The sequence below is a fragment of the Arachis ipaensis genome, chromosome B2 (assembly GCF_059453495.1).
Source record: "Arachis ipaensis isolate K30076 ecotype BB chromosome B2, ASM5945349v1, whole genome shotgun sequence".
Classification (NCBI taxonomy): Eukaryota; Viridiplantae; Streptophyta; class Magnoliopsida; order Fabales; family Fabaceae; genus Arachis; species Arachis ipaensis.
Window position 1 is genome coordinate 118,523,468 of NC_142437.1, and position 5,980 is coordinate 118,529,447.

Consider the following 5,980-nt stretch of genomic DNA (forward strand, 5'->3'; position numbering starts at 1 on the left):
TCAGTAGTTTTTTTTTATGGGATTTAAAGTTAATTATTTTGATAAATTTTAAAATTTTAAATTCGAATAACATAAAAATAATAATATAAAATAATCAATGATAGTATAAAATGTTCAAATTAAAATAATCATATATTACCTATCTATAAACAATAACAATATGAAAATGATTTAATTATAATGAACATATACATCACCTATCTACAAATCTACAAATAACATAATCCGTAAAATAATTATTACAATAATATTTTATCTTCTTCTATCTAACTCAAAGTCATAAAAATAAATAGAAAAATACGATTGTTTACAAAAAATGAGCCATATTTAAAAGTCATATTTTTTTTCTTTGTTTAGGGACCTTTTTTAAGTGGTAGGCCAAAGTACGGATTTGTATTTGAATAATCTTTCTTGTGCCTACAAAAAGTGTAAAGAAGAAAAATAATTATGTCTTTTTGGTGATTATAGATCAAACTATAAGTAAAAACATTAAGATAAACCTGAAGTAATTTCTGAATTTGTACCGAAAAAAATCTTTAGCAATTCCTCATACATCTCCTTGTCAATAAATTCTTGAGCCTTGAAGAACTACAAAATTTAGAAATCAATAAAATATACCATATGCCAATACAAATTTCATTATATTTGAACAACAATTTAACAATAAAATAAATAAAACCTACAAAATTGAAATTTCTTGTTTGAGATTGGATTTCCTACACATGTACAACAAAAGAAGCCATTAAACCCTCTGTAGAGCATTCAAATCTATAATTATCCAATATTACCTCTATTTTGTGCGGTTTTTTAATCTAACATAAGTTGGTTCCGCTTCTGTGAGTTTGTTGCTGGAAAAAGAAAAATGTTTAATTTATTATCACTGGTTTAAAATTATTTTTTGCAACTTTATTCAACATGGGAAACATAATCTCCGTTGCAATTTCAGAGTTACTTTTTAATATTTTAGGCATAAACTCTTTCCCTTTATTTTATAAAAAATGAAGAATATAGAAGGGAGATAGATAATAGGCATATCAATTGTAAGGTCCCACATCGGTTGGGGAGGGGAACGAAGCATGCCTTATAAGGATGTTGATACCTCTCCCTAGCATGACGCATTTTGACGAGTGAATGTGGGGGGCTTCGGCTATCATCCCTATCGTCAAAGGCAAAACCGTGAGGCCTTGTGTGCCAAAGCGGACAATATCGTGCTAGCGGGTGGTATGGGCTGTTACAGATGGTATCAGAGCCGGAGCTCGGATCGATGTGCCAGCGAGGGCGCTAAGCTCCCTTAAGGGGGTGGATTGTAAGGCCCACATCGGTTAGAGAGGGGAACGAAGCATGTCTTATAAGGGTGTGGATACCTCTCCTTAGCATGACGCGTTTTGACAAGTGAGTGTGGGGGGCTTCGGCTAGCATCCCTATCGTCATAGGCAAAACCATGAGGCCTTGTGTGCCAAAGTGGACAATATCGTGCTAGCGGGTGGTCTGGGCTGTTACATCAATAACATTCTGATTACGATGATTGCATTACCTTGTATGTTGTTGGAACAGTATTTCCTTTTTTATCATCTTCCAGAATTGGGTCTTGTCTGTTTTAACCGTTCCTCCCCAACCAATAGAATAAATTTGAAGGGAATGAACCTATTAGATAACATATGATTATGATTACTAACATAGAAATAGAAGTATGTATATTTAATGCAATTTTCATAGTAATTAATTTAAAAAATTACTTTATTGTCTATTGGTTCGATTAATGCAATTCCTTGATCATCTTTCCATGCACTCCAGAGACTTTGGAATCCTTCTTCTTGTAATTGATATTTGTTAATATATTTCTAGTATATCTAGTATGTCTCAGTTAATGATAATTAGTACGTACCTGTTGCATAAAATAGATGTTCAAGTTTGTTGTCTTTATCTCCTGGCATATATTGATGAGCTCCTTTGAAATCAAATTGTCTATTAAAAAAATATAAGTCGTTAGTCGTCAATAAATTGAAGTTTGTAAACAAAAATATCTATATCACTGAAAGAGATTTAAAGATTAAAATAATATGAAGACTGAATTGTATCAAGAAGTAACTACACACAGATTTACTAAGAACATAAATTACCTGTGGTGAAGGTAACAATATTTCGTTGAAAACTATATTTATGGTAAATTCTCCACTTGTTCCATCTATTTTTCCTTCTTTGACTAAAACTTTTGTAGTTGACTGAGAAATACTTCGAGACAGAACAACATATAATTGGCCATGGCTAAATACATGTTTAGGGAGATAGATCCCTACTTTAGGAATGGTTTGTTCTTGTGATTTGTTTATTGTTATTGCAAAAGTCAACCTCACAGGAAATTACTTCCGGATAAGTATAAAAGGCAGTCCTGAATTTTCTGTTGTTTTGTGTTTTATCCGAGGCAAGAAAGCTCTTCTTCCACAGTGATAGCTGGTTAAAATTTCTACGTCCAACATGTTTTGAAAAGTTCCACGACATAGTAACCTTGTACCATTGCATAAGCCGGCCTTAGGGTCTATGTTTCTCAATAACATCAAAGGTGCACCTTTTTTTACCTTCAACACATGAGGTGGCAACCTGCCTGTAGAAACTGAGTTAAGGTATTCTTGTTGATATAAATTATTAACATCTCCTTCTACCTCATCAAATGAGACTAAATTTCGTTCTTGTCCTAGAAACTTGTTGATAATTATATCATTAAGCTGTTGCACATCATGATTTTTTGGCGTCAATATTGCCCTTTCTACCATGTAAGAAGCGTCCCACCCATGAGATTGTAAGTTTGAAAATATTTCTTCTATTAACTTGTGTAACGATGTTTCACCCTCCCATGAAATTGCCATATTTGTTTGTATCCGTACAAAGTCTTTATGTATGGTGGGCTCAATTCCATCACCAATGTGCACAAGATACTCAGCAAAAACAGGATCATTAGAAGATCGCATATTTTGTCGCAAATAGAGAATTTTAGTGGAAGCCCATAAATGAGACTTAACTATAGAAGCTGAAATCATTTGTGACTTACTACCTTTCGATACGACAGGCAGTACTTGGCGGAAATCTCCTCCCATCACCATCACTTTTCCTCCAAATGGCATATCGTTTGTTAATATGTCTCTCAGAGTGCGGTATAATGATTGCACTGATTCTTTATTTGCCATTGGTGCTTCATCCCAGATGATTGCCGTTGTTTGTCTAATCAGCTTTGCAAGATCTGATTGTTTGCTTATGTTACAAATGGATGATGGTTCTGCATTAATTGGGATCTTAAACCTAGAATGAGTTGTTCGACCCCCAGGCAATAATGCTGCGGCTATTCCTGATGATGCAGTTACCAAGACAATATGACCCTTATTTCTCAATTCTGCAATTATAGCTCTGTAAAGAAATGTTTTGCCTGATCCTCCTGGTCCATCAACAAAGAACACTCCACTTTCTCTTCGATCAATTGTATTCATAATGCACTTGAAAGCTTTAGATTGGTTATTGTTCAATCTTGCTACGAAACACAGGTCTTCCCAAGGTACTTCAACAGACAGTTCTTCTTGGATAACTCTGGGTATCGAGTTGTCATTGTCATTTTCATGAGTTAGAGCTGGCAAATCGTATTGTGTAATCTGTTTTCTATGCTGAAGGAGTATATCATTTATATCCCTGAGTAGCCGATTTGTGAACACTAAGGCTGTTGTGGTGCTGGTTGATGGATAATCATCCACCATATATGAAAAAAATTCATCCCATAAGCTTCTTACATCTGTAGGCTCACAAAATATTAAGATGGTAGCAAACAACCTTCGTAAAGCACATGGCAATCGTAAAACAGAAGCCTCAACCAAACACGCACGGATGCTACTGTCACTCTCTAACAATCCTTGGTGTTGAGCAGATTGCTTGAAGGACGAATATTGGATCCCATTCACTGTTAGCAAGTCATCCCAACTGATTGGTCCTCTAACGTTAGATAATAGAATACGCAAATAGAATTTTTCTCCTTCTGAAGGTGATACAGTATAAATTCGACCGATGGATCTCCTTTGTGTCTTGCGCCAACACCATTCTTTTTCCTTGTAGTGCCAAGTGTAATACTCTGGAATTTACTTGTACAGAAGATGCCTAGATTGTTGGTCTTCCTCACGATTTAGGGCAAAGAACTCCGTGAGCATTGTTCTAGAGAAATAATCATCATTAAGTATTTCAGGAATGGTTTGGTGATCATAGAAGCTCACTTGATGTTGATTTGGCAAATGAATTTGTAACCTTTCAACTGATGGATACATTCGGTAAAGGTTAAATTTAAATATTCTCCAACATGCCTCTGGAGCAGCGATCCATCTTGCGTCAACAAACTGTTGGACCTCGTCAACATTAGAACCGTTGTGAATTCCATTGCAATTCGGTCTAGATCCTTGTAGCAATATTTGTAGAGATACTTTATACTCTTGATACTACTACATATCTCAACATTAATATGGCAATCATACTTTAATAGTAGACAAGGGTTGTACAAAACTACCCATCTATTGTCAACTGTAACATTTTGGCTAATCGGTACTGGAGTGTCGAATCGTCGCCTATATTGCGGATATGAGTCGTCACCTCGTCGTGTTTCTGCTGTGAACTCTTTTGGGTAGTTGTATTTACATTGGCCATTTTTCATACAGGGTAAAGATTGATCAAGTGTACCGCAAGGACCATGAATCATATGTTTTAGCACTGCATCATGTAGGTGTGGTTCTACTTCTTTAGATAGTATCTATGTACGTACCAAACTATCATAATGCTCTGGGTCAATTAACTTGTCATTATTTTCTAAGATTAGCAATATATGTACATGTGGCAACCCTCTTTTTTGAAACTCAGTGACATAAATATAGCTCGTCACCTTTTCCAAGACACCCTTAGTAATTATATCCTCTTTCAGCTGTTCAAATTTGGCTCGAAAAATTCTTATTGTTAGATCTGGACGATCTTGTGGAGTTTGAACTGGGTTGAGTTCTGAAGTTATTTCAGTCTAAGATGGATTGCATGTCATTGTGAGAAAATATCTGGCTTGCCCTCTTTAAGAACAATTGCCATTCCATCTTCATATCATTGGGTCATGTCGCGACGGCTACCAATGAACGACGATGGTAATATTTTTCTTTTTCTTCCAACATTTTTCGAAGACAAATATATAGAGAAATATTATTAGTTTTTAATTATTTTGGGTAATTCTTAATGATTTACGAAGTAGCAATTAGATACAACAATATTTACCTGCATTGGTTTCTCCTGTGTACAACGCATCTTGTAACCTTTGGTATAATTCATCCCGTAATTTCTTCTGTCTAGTTCAAACCCATTTTAACTTTCCGGTTTTAATTTTCATATAGTTATCATCAACATATTGTTGTAGTAGTCACCCTACTTGCAATACAATGGAATGATCATCGGGGCGGATCTACAAATTTTTAAGAATTTGCAAAAAAGATTAGATACATTGAACAATTTTTTGGCAGAATTTTATTGAAGTCTATACTGCGTAGGAAATAGGGATTTGTACCTGGAGCATATAGCTATTATATGTTCGGCATGATACTTTGCCGCCACTTTGACTTCGGGTATTGATATCCCATCCATGAGTTCCAAAGGGAAAAATAAGAGGATATTGTAGTGGATCGTAATAGCCAACGAATTCCTGAATCCTTCATAGGCTACCAGCATGAGTTTGCACCTTAATATCTCGCCCACGAATCATTGTTTCAATGTCATCACCAACAATTATAGCTGCTACCTGCGATGCAGTTGGAAGACTATATTGTGGCTGATTAGCAGGTCGCTCTCTAATGACTAAACTACACTCATGTACATCTGACCATTGTGCAAACTGGCGAAACACATGGAAAAAAGGATTATACCGGTGTAGCAATTGTTGTAACTTGAAAACCAATGTTTCATGTAGTTGTGTGTTCTCCAGCAT

General features: G+C 35.3%; 1 pseudogene; it reads right to left on the reverse strand.

Annotated features, from left to right (window-relative positions):
• Positions 1-201: 201 nt before the first annotated feature.
• LOC107627897 (ATP-dependent DNA helicase PIF1-like) lies at positions 202-5,331 on the reverse strand (annotated as a pseudogene).
• Between the last annotated feature and the right edge of the window lie 649 nt (positions 5,332-5,980).